The 19,647-nt window shown below is 39.4% G+C and overlaps 2 protein-coding genes across 5 annotated transcripts in view; both read left to right on the top strand.

Moving 5' to 3' along the window:
* The window catches only part of LOC306837050 (putative aminopeptidase W07G4.4), a 133,779-nt gene that overhangs the window by 22,392 nt on the left and 91,740 nt on the right, over window positions 1–19,647 (top strand). The gene's annotated exons all lie outside the window — the stretch shown is intronic.
* gpat2 (glycerol-3-phosphate acyltransferase 2, mitochondrial) overlaps window positions 1–19,647 on the top strand; it is a 105,078-nt gene that overhangs the window by 6,247 nt on the left and 79,184 nt on the right. For all 4 annotated transcript variants that reach the window (XM_079364417.1, XM_079364414.1, XM_079364416.1 and 1 more), the window contains exon 2: window positions 1,314–1,376. The gene's annotated coding sequence lies outside the window, so the exon portion shown is untranslated. The remainder of the gene's footprint in view (window positions 1–1,313; window positions 1,377–19,647) is intronic.

Genomic DNA, 19,647 nt, shown 5'->3' with positions numbered 1-19,647 from the left:
TGGATTAAGAAAGAATGACAAAAATTTTAAAAACAGAAGATACTGAATAAGATCATGAATGGACTGTGTAGCCATTTTCACATATGCTCTCCTGAAAATATCTCGATAATTTGAGGAGGACTGCTCCGTATAGTCTCCTCATCTGGCTGTTCACATATGCTCCTCACAGTGGGAGACTATTCCTTTATGTCAATGCCACATAACAGAAGGACACTATCAACAAAAGAGCAGAGAACAACATACTGGCAAACAGAAAACGCTATGAAGCAGTTTAATTCTGTGCACAGAGACCTCAGAGTGGACTTGGACGTGCTGCGCAAAAAATATTTTTTGGGGGGGGGTCTGGCAGGAGAAAATTGTTTTTTCAATCTCTGCTAAAGTAACCCGAAGTTGCAAGGCTACATTATCCATTCTTTCTCTTTTAAGGAACCATAAGAAATGTTTCATAATCACCAAAGGTGTGGGTTGAGGCAAGGCAAAATATACGAAAGAAGAAAAGTCAGGAAAATTGAAAGCACCGAGGAGGCCTTATATTATGTTTTTAAGCTCTTGACAGGATCACAGATATCACATCGTTTCACCCTCTAATGGAAATGAGAGGAGGGAAGCCCACCTGTGTCATGTTGCCCCATAAAGTACCTGCATGAGTGTGGTGTTTGTTTAGCAACAGCTGGATGATAATGGAGCTCCTTCATTGAAGAAAAAGTCACATCTGTGTGAGATAGTACCTGATAATGTATTCAGGTGTTGACGTGTACTGCACTGTAGATAGAAAAGAGTGCGTTTAATGCAATCAAACAGGGTCTGAGTCAGAGTTTTTCTTTCCCTCCCCTCACATCTCAACCCTCTGCTCTCTCATTTATCTTTGCACCCTGCATTGATGTCTTCCCTCTTACCTCTGATTTGGCTTGTCTGGTTGTGAATACTTAATCAGACTGAAGATGTCAGACTTTCATCCATTTGAAGGCTTTTTTCTCATCCTTCTAATCTAATCTTGTTGTTGCGGACACATTTGTTTGTCATTGTAGGGGAGGTTATTTGCCACATACAGTTCATACTGACAATAAGAGTCATGTCACTCATGTGGGCCCATGACCTCATTTTGTCCCCCTTTGATCGCACACAAACACATGCGAGAGTTATAGAGATGCACAACTGAAAACCACGATAAATTTAACATGAAGAGATGGAGAGAAATATTCTGACATTTATTAGATTTTTGGACAGTTTTAATCAGGTTGGCCCGTCACCCTCTATTCAGAAGTATTCATTCTCAATTTTAACCTGTTAACACTGTCTTTGTTTCATTTAAGGTGCTGAATGTCCGGACACGTTTCATCCTCATTGGACAAACTCTAGCGCGTCTTCAAAATAAGGTAGGATGAAAATACCTCTTCCGGTTTGAGACGGTGCAAAACAAATGCAGGCGGAGCTCGCTGTGTTATTGCCTGAATCTTTAAGTGTAGTATTGTTTTTAGTATTGTGTTTATTTTTTTAAGTCAATTTCTATTAAAAAAAACAACAGCAGTGGTTTACTGGGGGCTTTGCTGCCCTTGGGGTTGCTCTCAAGGCCATGGTCGGGGGTCCACAGCTGTTCTATGGAAAGTGTACTGAATAAGTCACTTAGTTGCTATGTTACCAGCGACCACATTAACTGCACACCGTCATCACCATCACAGGGAGTGCTTTTCTGAGGAAAAAAACATCCTTTGAATTTGGAGTTAGCCTGCTGAGAGTTTCTGCCTGTGAAAATCCAAAAGGAAGAGTGTTTGTGATTTTGGGTGATAAGCATACATAAATGTTATCTCTTTGTGAAAATGAAACTACTATATAGCGTGTTTCACTGAAAAGAAAATTGGCAATCTGAACTCTGGTGAACTTCTCAGTGCATTCAGGATGTTTCCCGTTTTTCATGGCTAGTCTCATTATTACAGATCCAACAGCATGATAAACCCCACACAGAGAATATGAACAAAGCCCTAGTTTTTTAGTTTTTTTTCTTCTTCTAAACCAACTGGGATATAGCCTATTTGATTTGCATGTGAGGCTTTTGAAGTGCTCGGCCTTGTGAGGGTCTTGTGCCAAGGGACCTGCAGCAGTGATTCGTGTTATCTGCTGGGCAATGAATGCATCTGTCTCACTCTACATGAGCTCTCCTAAGGGAATAGTTTGGTTAGTATACATGCGTCTGAGTTCTTCAAACTCTATTTGTTCTATGAATCTAAAGTGCAAAACTCTTAACTCTGTCATGTCTACATTTCTTATTAACAAATTGTAATGAACAGCTTTTGGGGTCGGGGAGTTTATTGTGGAGTCTGGAATCTGTCACACTTTTTGTTTGTTCTTAATTAACATGCTGCTCCCATAATCAACTTTCAATACACTAGTGTAAACCCTGACATAGTTTGTCTATCAGAGAAAACTTGGTGCATCATTTGATGTAACTAAACAACAGGTCCTTACCCATTGATTTTTTATTTAGAAACGTATGTTGTTGTTCTTGTTCTTGTTTTTTTACTTATTTTTTTTATACTAAAAAGTATCGATTTAGCACTGGTATCCCCCCTAATATAATGATAGGGGAAACGCTGTGGCTGTGATGAGGGCTGGTGTTGGTTATTATTGTATCATTGAGTCATCAAAAAAATGTCCTCTTATTAGCATATTAAAGTTATTTAGAAACTGTTTTTTCTTTTTTTTTCTTTACATGTCACAATGACAAGCCTTTAGATAGTTACTTAAAGACACGCCATATTAATTCAGATATCTGATTAAATGATCATTCTGAAAGGACTGTCTTTGTCTTTAAATTTTATTTAGAGCGCTAACTCAAAGAACCTATTGTACCTATGTCTGTTTGTGCACCACAGTCAACTGACACAGCACCCTGACCCTCTCTCTGTCCTCCTCCGGAGGTGTCACTGCTGCAGAACCACTGGAACAGCTTGGGGAAGACTGTGTGAATTGTTTTGTTTGCCTTTTGCTTTTGCCCTCTTTTTAATTTCCTCCAGCATATGCTCTGACACAAAGCCGCTATTCTCTCTCATCACTGCTCATCGTGTCACACTTAAGTTCGCTAGGAGACTTTTAGCTGGGCATCTACTGTGGGGGCAAATGTATCTTTTCATTTTCGCTTCATCTCATCACTCCAAGCCAGCACTTCCATCATGTGCTGTGATCTATCTCTTTGTGTGGCAAAACTTGTAAACAACTATCCACCTAAAATGTTTCATGGGGAAGAAAGGCTTCTTTCTTATTAAAAATACAAAGATCATCTTCTGGTTTGCATTTCAACTAGGGCATGTGGGGGGGTTGAGGAGTTTGAGGCCCCATGTCAACCACTTTTTTCACTTCAGGCACTCAAGTTAAAAATCTTTAAAAAATGTTTAAAAGGGGCTGCAGACGTCACCAGCGTTTTTTTTTTCTTTGAACCAATCACAAGGTTGAATGGCCAGAACTGTACGACATGTCAGATAAAAATGACCTTAAAGAGGATAGAAAGTTTTGTTTGTGGGAGCAGATTAGACACTTGATTGTTTGAGTGTTTTGAAACTCCTGGACAAGGTGTTGATATTCCCTGTATTGTTGTCTCCTACGGATCGTGTCGTGTACCCACATCCTCCTTGTTCTGTGTCTGACCGGAGCTTGAATAGTGGGGCCGTCATTAGGAAGCTCATCATCCAGACAAAGTACAAGAGCAAGATTATTCTGATGCTCATAGTAAAGAGAAAAAATGATTGCAAATATAATAAAAGTATGTTGCCAACAAGCTGTTGTCATGGAGACAGGGCTGACATGGCTGACAGGGCTGCGCTTCCAAGCAGCGAGCGCACAGCCAGCGATTTTCTGCCCGGAAAAAATGCTAGGTGGACACGGGGCCTTAGGAGCATTTCTCCATTTCACTTTTAAGCTAAAAGGAAACAAAAGAAAAGTGTTTGTTGTGGCCTAAGTCACAGTGAAATGAAGGCAACGTGTAATTAGTGTCATAAAGAAATATTCAAATTGAAAAACATTTCAGTATTTTTATTTTTTTGCTGCTTTTCACACAGAAAAGGGTTGTAAAACGTTGATATTGTGTTTGGTTACGTTCTTACAAACTCTGCCTCTTCGTTCACTCTCACCCTGTTTGCATTAAGCAGGTATCAAAAGGCTGGTGTCTGTGTTACAGCCTGTTTACTGTATTAGCCAAACCTTGTATTTCCATTTGAGAAGGCTCCATGTTTTAAACGATGTTTGCAGACACTTGTTTTTTTGTTCACCGTTTCCTCTTCCGTGTCATTTTACTTAATGCTAAAACTGAAATGTCTCCTCACCACTGATCTTGAATCTAATCTATTGATCTAGATTTTCATAGCTCTCTCAAATTAACATCTAGTGTTTTTGAAAATGTTCCCCTCTAATTCACTGTTTGCATTTCTAATTCACAGTTTTTGTATTCTTTGTGTAGGGTAGCAGAAAATCTCAAAATCAGTTTGTAGTGGTTATTTATTTGTCATTCAAGTTGCCACCTCTTTTCTTTAACATTAGTTGTGCTATTTCATTCCAAACAGAAAATAGATTGAAGCTCATTTTTTCATTCTCCAGTCTGCACCAAAAAGTGGTTATCGCAGACAATACATATGCCTTACCCAAACTTCAGCAGGCCCGAGGGAGACTCCACAGTTAGTTGCTGGAGTCAGATAACATGAAAACTATGAAAATATTAATTTAAACAGAACCTTGATTGTTGGGAAGGATGTAACAATACATCCCAATGCAATTGAAAAGTCAATACAAATGTTAGTTAGTCACAGATGTTTGTTGTATCTGTGTTAGAGATTGGCAATATGACTTGAAATTAATATCACAATATCTCTGGAAATAAACACAATAAAAAGGGCTTGTTTATACCTCAGAATACTGCCATTTAAGAACAACAGTAAACAATTCTATACAATTAAATGCTTTCACTGGTAAAGCCATTAGTGCTAAAGATTTGGAGAATGGTGACAGCCCCGACTGACGACTGTTCAAATGTGTTTTTGCTTAGTGGTATCGATAGTGGGAGGATGGATGGCTGCAGGTTAAATTAAGCAATTTTCTGTTCAAAGATCCTGAATATGATATGGCCAGCAATATTGGTGATTTTTTTCTTGAAGTTCTTTTTCAAAAAGCAGTCTTTAGATGGTTTCAATAGACTGAACCGAAATTAAACATAAAATGTAACTTTACGTGCGCTTCCAAATCTTAACAAACGAGCATGGATTAATTGAATCAATTTTTAATCTAGAGTCAAACTACTTAAATCTGTTTTCTTCTAATTAATTGAATTAGTTTTTTTAATTTCAAACTCAGCTTTACTCATAAACCCAAACACACAGTAAGTGACGTTGCTCTGGCAACTGTCGGCTGACAGCCGTCACCATGTTGGTGCATATGCTGACAGAAGAAAAAGTCCCCAAGGTGTGCAGTTCTCGGGGAACTCCCTCGGGGATAGTTCCTCTTCAAAATGTCCCCCGAACAGAATTCGAAAACAGATTATCTCTTACAATACGTCAGTGTCTTAGCAGAATGCAGCTCTTTTATTGTTGCTATTAGCACAGAAATAAGAAATAAATATTTTTTTTTACTATAAAAACTGGGTTTATATGCAAGTCTGTCGAGCAGACATTGTGGACATGTTTATATCTTTATACAAATAGTTAACAAATAGTTATCAGTCCATCATGCAGAGCAGTACTCAGGACAGAGTCAGTAACTTTAACATCAGCAACATTTGATAGACCCCTGGCTCTTGGCTGCTATGATCTGAGCGCTCATTTCATCGGAGAAAAAAGGTAGTGCGTCAGATACTTGCTGACGTAAATTCACTTCCATAGTGTTGGCCTCTGTGTACCCAAGTCCCTTTGTGATGCTCTGTTTGTGCATTGTTTTTACCACTTGACGTTGTAGTGCCTGTAGTGCCATTACATCTGTGTGATAGGAAGAGGGTTATGGAGTGTTTATTTGTTTCATTTTCCCTGCAGGAGTCTACCCTGTTATAGTGCATGAGTGTCTTTATAGCTCTACCAAATTAACACTCCTGTGGTGTTTTTGTAATTTCTCTCCCTCTAATGCTGTTTGCATTTTCAATTTCACTGTCCTCTTTTAAAGCCATTCTTTTTCTCTTATCAATTTGACGCCCTTTCTCCTTTCTGTCGGTCCGATTCAGTGGATGTCATCTCAACATCTCTCTCCTTCAGTTACTCTGCAGCCCACTTGGGACCTTGAGTGCATTTGCTTGGATGTTTGTGCATATCACTGATAAATTGTTTGGCTTGATCTCAGAGAGCAGGCCTGCTATTATAATGGTTTATCTGATTTGATGTCGGGGGAAGTAAATTTGTCATTATTTTTATGCAATTAAAAAGTATTCCCATGACTTGGATTTTCGTTTACTCAGTGTTCCTAAGCTCTAGGCCTGTTGGGTTTTTATTTTTTAATTTAAATCTTATTTTCAAATTAAAATGTACTAATGCAGATACTGTCACAACATCTTAGACCTCTTCCTTTCCTCTTTCCATCAATTTTAAGTAAGGATGCACCAATTGCAATTTCCTCCGCTGATTCCAATATTTGCCTGCTCTGACCTGCCGATGGCGAGTTTTGGCCAAATTATCAAGTATTTTTAGATACTGTATGTTATGTAATTAAAACAAAAAGGAGGTATAATACTTTCATACATTAATTGCATTCTGTTTATTAAATGTTCACTTCCTAGAAAGATTCAAACAGCAATTTTAAAACCCCTATAGCCCAAGGTTTTTAATCACACTCATTAAGAAATTCAATAAAACAAACAGAAGTTTACGGTTTTACTGTCTTCAGCTGAACTTTCTTAGACTTCTGAAGAAATTATCACTTACAGACTCTTAAGTGTCTGCCTCTGTTTCTCGCTGCCTTAGTGAAAAGTATTTGTGTTTGCAAAGAGTTTTCATCTTGATTTATATCCATTAAAAAGCATATTGCAGTTTTTTTTTTTGTAAATTAACCCTTCACATTGTCTGATAATGGTTTTAGAAAAAGTACATTATTTTTGTGATGTTTTCTTCAACACAAAAGGGCACTCATTTAGAGGAGAAAGTGGCTGTTTTTAGCATAGCTGTTTAGAACGCGCTTTTTTTCAACAACGCGTCATATAACATAAGGGAGATAAGATAAGATAATCCTTTATTCATCTCGCGAGCGGAGAAATTTACAGTGTCACGTTCTGTCACTCTGCTTTGATCAGCTTTATGTGTTTGAATGAATAAAACCTTTTTTGCCCCTGGGGGAATTTGTCTTGCACTGAGAGCATAAAACACTTTACAAACAAACATTCACATGACAGCACAAAATAATAAAAGCACATAAAACACACTAAAGAGGTGTAATAATAGGTGGTAGTGAGTGAGAGCAGGCACAGGACGCCTCCCTGCTCACATAATTGGTTATTAAACAGCAGGCAGCCACTATATACAAACAATACACTTGAAAAGCTGATGTTTAGCACTTTCAATGTCTCTTAAAGCCTCAAAATGATGCTCTTGGCTTGGATCACTGTCAGGTTGAAATTGAAGCTCCCAAGGTCTCTTCCTCCATGTGTTGGTAACCTTTAAACTTTATTTCATTGGCTTCATGAAGTAGCTCGAACTGGTCCCGACTATGGCTGGTGATTCCCCCGTTTTTCAGTCCATCCATTTTCTGAGAGACAAAAGAGACACACAAATGCGCAAAGCCAAATTACATTACAAATAAAGGTCAATAAATGAATCACACATACTTGTGGCCAAAAGTGAGGGGGCAAACACAACAGCCATAATGCTTCGACAGTGCAGTGAAAAAATAAAAAAAATGTAGCAACGTTTGCTTCAACCTCAAAATGTAAAACACATACTTTCATTGCTAAAAGCTTTAAAAGTGTTAAGTTATTTGTATTCATTGATAGCTTAGTGAATTTAATGGTTAGCTAACTACAAGATACAGCTAGCTAACATTAGCTTATCAATTTGGCATGCTTCTTTTAATCATTCTGTCTAAATATCTATAAATCCAGGAATCTGTCTGTTTGTGAGTCGAGTTTCTTAACCATTCATCACACTTGGCTGGTGTGTTGCTGGTTGCATACCATAGTTTTGCTGAAGCATACCCTATCGGAAACATTCGCCCTGTGTTCTTTTCATCACTGAGTTGACTGGACAGGACACACACAGTTTAACGTTACCATTTCGTTTTGCTAAATGGACACTGTCTTTAGTAAATACTCCTTACTTTACCTTTGACTGTAAATAAGGTCCCATTTTATGTTTTGAATATTTAACATTATTCGCTAAGCTTTTGAATTTACGCTAAAGTTAGCTAACCGTCATTAACAGAAGCCTGATTGAAATCATTTGGCCTGGGTCCCTGTGTGATTGTAGACAGTAGCCCTGTTTCCACTAAGCGTTTCGGTTCGTCTCGCATTTTGCCGTGTTTCCAGAGACTTATTCCCAAATAACTGATCCGTAACATCATACTTTTTGGGACCCTTCCGTTGGGGTGCCAACGACTATAAAAGCCGACTATGAAAGGTGAGGCTAAACACAGTCTGTTGATTGTTAGAAAGAATCGTCATGTCCCGCTTGACAACGGTAAACACAACCTTGTCGTGTTTAAATACCCAGCCGATCGTGTCACGTTTTTCTCCTATCATGTGACGCTATTACGTAGCTGACATGGCTATCGGTATCTGGCTTACACGCTTTCTACCAAAGAGGGCACGGGTGGCTGTGGAAATGTAAACGGGATCAAGCTTTACCGAAACAAACTGTACCGAACTTTACTAAACTATACCGATTCGTACCGGACTGCTGTGTTGAGACTGAGCTAGTCATGAATCTGAGAGTCATTTACAGCAGATTTACTGGATTTCTGCTGTATTTACTGAGAATTTGCCTTTCTTCCTTTAAGCAGGTAGACCTGTTGTGATAGGTTTGCAAATCCTTTCCAGCACATAGCCTGTGCCAAAGCCCCAAACAGAGGGAAAGAGACATCCTGCAGGGAAGAACACACACGGCATACGAGAATACAAGTTTATCTTATTACTGTGCCACAGTTCACTTTGATTTTAAACACTCACAACCGCTCTTACGCGAGGAGGAGGAGGAGGCCTTTGGTCAGTGAGAGCGCTGGCTGTAATCTGAGTGTCATGCAGAAGACTGAGAGACTCAATCTGAGCTGTTGTCTGTCACAAATGACTATTTAACACTACTTTTATTTACCCGCCGCTGTGGCTTGTGTTTAAGCCAGTGTTAACGCTACAGCAAATATGCATGTTGTGGCAGAATATAATACCAGTGTTGGTACTGATATTGGTTTACTGCACCCACCTTATCACACAATGTTTGAAAAAAAATCTCCCCTAAGTTAAAAAAAAAAAAAAAAAGGGTTCATAAAGAGGGAATTCCCCCCCAGAACGAAAAGTAATTTCAGGCACTGATTTGGGACAAAGGCTTTCTGTTGCCTTGATTTCAATGTTGGATAGATTCATTTCACAAGGCCCAAGGGATTTTATTTCCCCTACTGATACAGTTTTCTATGTAGATGATTATGTATGTTTTCAGTGTAACGTTGTTTGCACTAATAAAGAACTAGCTAACTCAAGGAAAACCATGTCCTCTTTGAACTGAAAGACGCAATTTTAGACCGTTTCAGAATTGTATCAAGATGCATCCTGGACGGCTCTCTGGAGTAATTGCAGGCTTGTCCAAATGGAAGCTGACCCACAGCACAGTGAAGAGATTACATTCTGGCCTGTGAACACCCATAGGAATAGCTGGAGGAAGTGGCTTGGCAGAAGGCCATGTGGCCACCATGACCAGGACCTGTGTAAGCAGAGAAGATAAATGACTAGATGGATGGACAGACGCATGGATAGGACAGTTCATTTGTTTCCGAGCCAGTGCTGGCAGGTTTCAAATGCTTATCGCTGTCCTCTTAAGATGAGAAAGCACAGCGGAAACAAAAAAGAACAAACAAGGCAAATAAATGGCTTTTGCTTATCTTTATGCTTTTGTTTAACACAATTATGCTTTCTAGCAATTCTGTGCTGCAGCCTTGCCTGCTGTTAAGATCAACATAAAGGAAAAAACTGCTAAATAAGCAAAACACGGGTTAGCAAATGCAAATGCTGTGAATGGAGCAAAAGGGCACGCAGTAGTTTAATGATTGTGGAATTATGCAAATTGTGTACTATTGCCAACATCCAACTTTTTTCACAAAATGTCACAAAATCCATAAATGCACACTAAAGGAAAATACTGAAACTGTAAAACCGTTCTTCTCATAAATACAAGAGTACTTCATTTAATTACATTGTATGCTCCTTGTGTAATTGTTCAGCCCGCAGTGTAGATATGTCATTAGGAAGTTATGCCTTAAAGTCTTAGTCTGCTGTCTGAGGAATAGAGAGCTGTCACTGTATGACTCTCCTGTCACACATTAACAGTACAATTTCCCTTTTATAGCCAACATGGGCCATTCCTGATTCACGAGGCAACTAAACAACGGAATAAAAAAAATCATCAGCTACAGTATTTCTCAATTTATAAAACCAGTTCATGCCTAGAAGCTCACAAGTGGCAGGCGCTAAGCCTATATCATTTGCTATGATAATAAAGGGTTTTAAACAAACCTTTATTAGCCTCTCAGTTATTAAAGATTATTACTATTTCATCAGTTAGTGTGACGTCAACGAACGGGAAATGATATTTGCTTTAATTCAATAGGGAGTCCCAAAAAAGCTTTGTTTTGCTATTGGGCAATAAAGACCAGAAACTGTTTTTTTGTGCCTTGTCTTCATACTGTCAAATTAAACACACATATAATTTCATAGAAATTGAGCTTTTGTTAAAATTAGACTTCATTAGTCCTCTGGCAACTGTCCAGGTATTATCCAACTGCCTGGTTGAAAGACAGTTTTCCTTCTCTCTCTATTGCACTCTCTCAAACACGTTTGTCTTTCTATGCTTGTGAAGACCCTGAGTGCTGTAATGCATTTCATGGCCCTATAACAATTGGTTACTTAATGTAAATAGTAAATTGGGTTAATCACATTTTTAGTCCTATGATTCAAATCCATTATTGGCACTTCAAAACAGTTTTAATGTCCATATCACCAATGTAAAACAAATCGGACCCGTCTATATTTGGGTGGACTATGAAACACAGTGTTTGTTTTTGAAAAAAAATGTAATGTATACTGTTTACTAGAGTGGGAACAAACTGACTCACAGACATGTAATTAAGGGGTTTGGGAAACATGTATTCATAATTCTACTATTTCTAGATGTGATGTACAACATACGACAACCTGATGCTGTCACTTAGACCTGAGTCTTCATCAATGTCGGACGGTCCTGCAGTCAACTGCCACCCATTTAGCAAGCTCTGTTACTTCTTTGATTTAGTCAAAAACAGTGGTCATCAGTGACGTTGTGGCCCGCTGACATCAGCGTTATTAGCTTCTCCTGAATGCTTAGCTTGGAGGCAGCAGCTCAAACTTCTGTGGTGTTTTTCGTCAGTGCATTTTACTTTTGACTTTTCAAAAGAGCCACCTGGCAGTATTTTCAAATAGTACAAGACGATGTGACATCAAATTAACATCACGACTAACTGAACATTTTACCTTGATTACGATTCACAACTGGCCAGGGACTACAGCTGGAAATTAGCTGCAAAGGCTAAAGCTGCTCCTTTTAATGTAAAAGGGATTGTATATGAAATAATAAACACATGAACTAAACTAAACTTGTTTTATTTTTTTTCTTCCCTCATACTTCACTGACATCTCTACTGTATACTCAACTACTAAAGCTGGGATATTTTCTTCTGATGAAACAGTTCATATCTGATGAACTATTTTGTGGTTATTTATTGAATTTTTTTCAAAATGAAATCAAAGCATCGCTTGACATGAAATCTACAAATTTTATTTTTAAATTAGTAATGAACTTCTCTCAAACTGTAAGAAATAAATAACTTGCATTTCTTGTAAACCGTTTTTTATTTTTTTATTGTTTACATTTGGCTTCTTTTTGTTCAGTGTCGTCTTCCCTGAACACAAAATGTGTCCAAACCACGGACATTGCTTTAATATTGCGGATCAGATGTGTTGTCATGTGACTCTGGCCTGAAAATAATCAAAATAATTGACAAGGGCAAGATTAAATTTGTTAGACATTCTGAAAGTCTGTTTCGATTTGTTGCCCAGACCTATTTTAAAATGAAAGGAGCCATAAAAAAGCGCAGTGGAGTGGCTATTCCAGCAGCTGTGGGAGCTTAACTACGATGCAATGAAAGAGACAAAAAAGCTAAAAATGAACACCGTATCAATGTTAGGCAAGTCATTTTCAGACTGTAATCTCATCCAGTTTAACACTGACAGTCCTACGGTGACTCCCCAAAAGGTGATTAAGTCTTTAAAACCAAGACCAAACTTTGTTTCCATGCTGTCTGTCTGCCTGCAGCAAAACAGGATGTAACATAACTGAATTAACAAACCTTATTGTGAACAAATCACTTCAACCAAGAATTGTTTTTGTGTTTTCTTCATGCCTCTAAAAGGATCCGTTTGAACATTGACCAAAAAAAAGAGAAAAGTATGGTCCTGACTATGTTCTGACACTCGAAGTAACAGCCAAGGAGCCTTGTATTACAGCTCACACGCACACAGTTACTCTCAAAGGTCCATAAATAAACTTGTAGCAATGATTAGCGCTCCAGCAGACTCCCTGTCTTTCCAGTGAAGAATGAAGAGTCAGGCAGTAGCTTTTAATGGCTGTGAGCTCGATGCAGCTTTCCATACATCAACAAGCAGTGGTGAGCCTGGCCTCATGTCCCCTGACCCAACACTTCTTGCTCCCTCCTCTGTTTCGTTTCTTTATGTGCTTGTAGCCAGGGAGCGTTTTTCGAGTTTGTAGTTAACCTAAAATGGTTAAGCTGTACCTGAAAACCGAGTCTGACATTTTAAACTGACTGGCCAACAATGCAGTAATGTTCTTAGGTCGATGGTTTAAACTGAATTTAGTCCCTGTTAAAGACAGCAGAGCAAGCACACACGCGCACACACACACACACACACACACACACACACACACACACACACACACACACACACACACACACACACACACACACACACACACACACACACACACACACACACACACACACACACACACACACACACACACACACACACACGGACATGTATGCAGCAAGGTTTTGGACACATTTCTAATGCTTTCTTAATAAGTGTGCTGAGGAGCAGCATCCTGCTGTAGAAATTGTTTTAGTAAGATATAGATTTTCCAATTACATGTTGTTGTCCTTTGTTTCTTGCTGTCTGTTTCTCGTGCACTGCTGTGATTAAATTGGCTTTGAAATGTAATATCAGAAGTTTTCACTTGATTTGATTTTTTTGGGGACAGAAGCTGCAGGCTAAAGCCACTTTCTTTCAAAGTGAAAATTGATGATTGTTTTTGGTGGGTTTTTTTCATCCCAATATATTGGGATATATAATATAGCCCAAGGCTGCACTGCTTACTGCATCTAATAGTATTGTGTCTGTAAGTATTTTTTTGCCTTAAGTAGCGTTTTGGAAGTCTTTAGAGGGCAACTTTTTTATTCATAGTATGCATAGAATATCCCCTCTGTTGCTTAATTTCCTGTTTCTTATTAGATTTCTGTCAGATTGATATTTGTAAGCTATTAAATATGTATGAGCAATTCTCAGTTGCTGGAGAAGTTTAAGTTTAATTTAACTACAATTTTAAGAGAATTAGTTCTTGTAAAAGAAGAATGTCTTTGCGGGATGTTGGCTGAAAGAAGGGAAATGGAAGTGTTTCTCAGATTAACGTTCGGACAGTGTGGAGGAGCAGGGAAGCTGACACAGCACAGATTTAGTGAAGAGGGAAAGCAGTGAGCAGAGTATAAGCCAAGACAGGCAGTAAGGAAGAGAGTAAATCACACGTGAAGGGGACTGAGTAATTGCAAGGCCTCAGAGACTCAGAGCATGGATGCAGGGATGTTGATTGATAGGAGAATGAATACTCTGTTGTTTATCACTGGAGCTGAGATGGTCTTAAGTAGCCTTATATTGTGGAATGAGAGAATAGGAAGATCAGGGGTGGAGATGGGAGGTGGATGAGTTGAAAAATAATTATGGGGAGGTGGAAGTTACCAGCGAGGGGCTTAAAAGTGAAAGGCACGTATACTTAGGAGAATATTGGCAGTATGAAAGTACAGGACAAAGATAAAGAAACAAATCGTTCATGGTGTATCCCTGCTCGTCTTGTCGAAATGTATAACGCAGATTCTTCAATCTCACTCTAATCCTGTATATACGCTATATTCATTCATTCATGTGTCAGTCAAATAAAACCTTGTGAGGATTTTCTTATTATTTAATGCAAACTGGCTTTTATTTAATGCCAATCTTTGTAATACATTGAATAAATGATGGTAGTTATAAATCTGATAGGTACAATGTTCAATGCTGTGCCCTTCATACACTCACCCCTCCGTTAAAGTGTTTATGAAATCATGTTATTGAACATGATTTCATTAAATCTGTTAGTCGAGTACACCAGCCCCACACATCACCGTTGTTCTTCCCGGGAGAGAACTTGTTGACTTCAGAAACACTCCTTTGTTAAATAAAAAATGATAACCATGCTAAAATAACCTTCAGCAGCATCTTCTTCTGTCAGAGACACTGTATGGCCTGAAATGTAGATGTAGAAAGATGGATACTGCCCCGAACTTAAAAAAGAAAAGGAAATTGTTTTTTATTTTTTTACTTTGTAATCGGCAGTGTTTTCACCGAGGTGTCCAGCATGCTGTGTTGAACTCCTCTTGAGATTTATTATGTAATGTACCGTGTACTTCTCTGTGTGATTTACATTTGAGAATCAATTTAGAGAAATGGGTCTATATTTTTAAAATATAGCTTCAAGCAGGCAGGTTAGTCTAACCCTGCAGGAACGCTGTGTTGGATAACAACTTCAGCTATTCCCTGAGATCTCCTATGGCTCGCTCCCGTTGCTGTTACATGGAAAATTGCGCATCAGGTATCTGACAGGCTGTTATGTTGTAAACAATTTCCCCAGAGCTGGAATTACTCTGGTGTACCATTTCAAAGTGTGTGGACTAAATATTAATCTTTTTCAGTTGACCAGTGAGATTAACAGAAAAATGAGCAAAGTGACTGAAAAAGTGTATCTGTTTCTTACACAGTCATGAATGCACTTATCGCAACTCCACACATCTACACGACCAACTTTTGACAATTCACATCTACTTTTAGAACTAATCGAGAAAAGATTCATGCGTTTGGCTAAGAAAAGCCAGCAGCTCTTCTAACAGAAATAATCAATAGAAGATGTGCCTGACAATGAACGGGCAGTTCTTCCTCAGTCTGTTTTTCAGATAATTTTTATACTCGCTGCAGTCTACTGCTTGAACACTGCGACAGAAAGTGGCAACATGACGTGGCTTTGGTCACATGATTTGACATACCAGATGATTTTCACATTTTTTAACTTTTAAAATCTGATATTACATTTGAACACTAGCATTGCCAGTTGTGTTTTGAAAAGTCTGACACTGAAACCTTATGTTTGGAAACTAAAGTTAAGTATCCACTAGGTCTAAATGAATTAGAAAAAACTGACATTACAATATTCATATATTTACATGTCCTCTCATGTAATTTAAAACTTTACAAATAAAAATGTTTCTTGCAATTTTGTCACTTAAAATCAGGGTCCGAAATGAACACTTGCCAAGTGCCAAATGCGCAAGATTTTTTTTTTAACCAAAAAGTCATCAAAACTATGCTATGAGTGTTCAGCTTGTTTTATGGAGCTGCCTGCATCTACTTTTTCTGCTCCTCTCTCTGCTGCCAAGATTTCAGCCACGACACACAGCTAACGGAACGATAGTAACGTCCTCTCACGGCCGCTGTAGACTGTCTGTGAAACAGCGCTGTGTTAGAAACACTTAAAGGGCACGCTGAATGTAAACGCAGCAGGAGCAGTCAGATACACACGTTTTATTAATGAGCAGACGGATTATATAAAGGCTCTAATGTTGTCAAAGCTAAATCAAGTGAGAACTTGTTTTGTGGCAATCATAATGTAGTATTCTCTCATGGATTTTAGTTTTTAGTCTGTAATGTTGTAATAAAGGGGGTTCCGAGGGGAGCAGGGGGGTCTGGGAACTAACTATTTAAAAAATAAAAACAAGCAAACAATTATTTTATTATTTTGTTAAATTTCTCAATTTCTTGAGCAATACACAATAACAATATGTTTTTTTGCAGCCAATAAAAATTTCAGACCCTGCTTATAAGTCATAAACTGTTGAGCACCCCTGTGATTGTAACTTCGATTTTAACCAAAAGCTCAACATCTTCAGCTGCCTGTGACTCACAATACTTAACTACGTTTGGGTTGTTTGTGGCCACACTATGAACGAGCACTCGGACCAGGTGCTGAGAATACACAGTTGCAACTCCATGATTGTGTCTTCGTGTAGCTTGATGCTCATGTATCTTTGACAGCAGTGTTGCCTTTTCATTTTTACATGTAGGTCAGGCCCTGCATACACTGAAGGTCATATCCATGAAACAGTCTTTTATTGTAGATAATTCATGGGAACGAGAAAACTGTTTTTTACATCAAACAACACAATAGTGGCAGGATGACGAGCTTCAGGTCCCTTGAGTGACATGGCACCTCCGGAAATATTGACTCAGACACCAAGTTACAAAAGCACTTGTCATCTATCTTCAGAGGACATATTATCCCCCTTTACAACCTTTTCAAACAGTCCTCTGTGGTCCAAAGGAAACATTTGTGCTGTGCTTTGGTCCAAATATATCATGAATCAGAATGTGTGCTTCCTGCTTCCTGAGAGTGTAGACGTGTTTTTCTTGGCTCTCCGCTTTGTGCTCTGCTTCACTCCTTTTTTTTTTCTTTTTTTGCTCTTCTTGCTCTTTTGCTTTTTTCTCCCACACCTCGATGCTAGTAAACATTTTGACGTTTACATTTTGACGGAATACCTCTGTTGGTGGAGACATTTTTCTTAGCGGACAAATCAGGTGCCTACTGTCAGCTAAAGCTAACCAGTACCGAGATGCCTCCTTTCTCCACAGATGACCTCCACAAACTGCTGCAGCAGGTCGCAGTTTTGGAGAATAAAGTTCAAGTGAATGGACCCTGCGAAAACGACAGCACTCTTCCGTTGATTCAAAACAACAGCCTGGAGAATGCTAACATTCAGCTAATGAGCTCTGATACAGCTCCCACCAAACAGAGGGGCTGTGCAAAAGGTAACAAATCTGCCACTATCAATCCTCCCTGGAATGCTCTCGGGGCGAAACCAAAGAGTACACCAGCTGCCACATGGAGACGTCCAACAGGTAGAACCCAGCGCCCAGAGATCTGTGATGCTACAGGCTGGCCCGCGGTATCTGCCTCCTCAACACCGGTGCAGAGGAAGACACAGCCGTGGATAAAGGCTAAAGGGAAGATTACCAACAAGGCTCCAATACCAGCGGCTCTGGAGTTACAAAATCAATTTCTTCCTCTAATGCAAGACCCAGGATTTCCAACTGGACACCGGGACAACCCCCTGAACCCACAGAGAAGGGTAAGACCTGACAAGAAGTCAGGAGTTAGAAAGCTATAAGGAAAGCTACTGAATGATGCTGAGACTCTGGTTGTTGGTGATTCTGCTATCAAAGATGTGAGAAGCATGTACAGCAGAAAAACAAGAGTGTTGTGCTTTCCTGATGATACAGTCTCCAACATGACCGACAGAATCCTCAGCATTTGTGAAGAAAGTCCCAATTTGAAACACCTTGTACTGCACACAGGGGCAAATGATATTGGGAAAAGACAATCTGAAGTGCTCAAACGTGACTTAGGTAATCTGCTAAATGCAGTGAGCTCTCTGAAGGTTGAAGTCTTTTTCAGTGGGCCGTTACCACCAGTCAGAGGAGGAGGAGAGAGATTCAGCAGACTGTTGGCAATCAACAGATGGCTTTCAACAGAATGTGAGGCCCACTCAATCCATTTTATTGACAATTTTAACTTTTTCTGGGACAGAAGACATTTTTTCAAAGGAGATGGCCTTTCCCTTAACAAGTCAGGAGTGAGGCTTTTCACCTCCAATCTCTCTTTCTTCCTGCGTCATACTGTTCCCACTGCCAGACAAGAGACAAGATGAACCCAAACAAAAGGAGCAAACACCAAAACATGAAGGAGAACCGACTCCCCCCCCGCCTATGTGTCCTGGCCATGAGGGGTGCCAGAATGAAAAAGAGGAGGCCTTATGTCCTTCACCAGGAGCCACTGCTGGAGAAGATTCATCTATTCCACCTACTCGAGAGAATCCCCCAACTCCACCTGCCCGAGAGGATTCACCAACTCCACCTGCCCAAACTCCACCCAGTTCATCATCTTCACCGGGTATCCCCTCCTCCTCCTCCCCCATGTTGGAGTTTACTGAACAAATGAACAAACTTGTCAACACTGGTACCAGACTCACTCCTCTCCGACCTGGGTTCCTAACCCCCCTAATTCCCCAACAAAAACCCGGCCCCCCTCCGCGCAGACGAGCCCCACCTGTACCCCTTCCAAAGCTAGATCTGAACCTACACCAGTCTCCCAATAAGAGCCCAAAAGAGTGTGTGTACTGATGTGTTCTGGGTCCAGGTTTTAAGGCAAATGCTAAGCCTGACATCTCCAGGGAAAAGCCAGGGCCCTTTGTCCCGGAAGTTTTTAACATACCAGTTATCTCAAATAGCTGGTGGCATGGCGCAAAGTACATCAGTAGATTAAAACGTACGGTCACTCTATCTAACTTGATTCCAGTTGTGCGTCAGCCACAGTGTGAATCTAGCAAAGTTCATAGCATGTTACAATTTGCTCTACTAAATGTTAGATCTCTTATCAGCCAAGTCACTTTTAATTAATGATCTCATAATCGAAGAGAATTTGGATTTTATGTTTTTAACTGAAACTTGGTTAAATGAGAACAACAGTGCAGCAGCACTTATTGAAACAGCTCCTCCAAACTTTAATTTTATCAGTGAAGTTAGAGAGTCGAGGAAAGGAGGTGGAGTAGCTGCTCTGTACAATAACAAGTACCAATGCAAACAGTTGTCATATGGGAAATTCTGCTCTTTTGAACACATTGCACTCCAGCTGAGCTCACCCTGTTGTGCAATATTAGTCACCATCTACAGGCCACCAAAGTATAATGCAAACTTCTTTCATGACCTCAACAAACTATTGTCTGCTGTGTGTATTGACTATGACTGTGTTGTTATAGTGGGTGATTTCAACATTCATTTAGACAATCCAAGAGATAACAGTGTGAAAGAACTTATAAACATCTTGGAAAACTTCGATCTTTCCCAGCATGTAACAAATCCAACACATAACAAGGGACACACTCTGGACTTGGTCATTTCAAGAGGTCTAATGGTTTCTGATGTTGTAGTGAATGATGTTGCCATCTCTGATCACTATTGTGTTTCCTTTAAAGCTTCCATCTTGGCTGACTGCAGAGAAGGCAAAACAGAGCTGATCAGAAAACGTT

The sequence above is a fragment of the Symphodus melops genome (genome assembly GCF_947650265.1).
Source record: "Symphodus melops genome assembly, chromosome: 1".
In the NCBI taxonomy this organism is placed as follows: domain Eukaryota; kingdom Metazoa; phylum Chordata; class Actinopteri; order Labriformes; family Labridae; genus Symphodus; species Symphodus melops.
The sequence above is the reverse complement of the archived record's forward strand: the minus strand, read 5'-3'. Positions and strand labels throughout refer to the sequence as shown.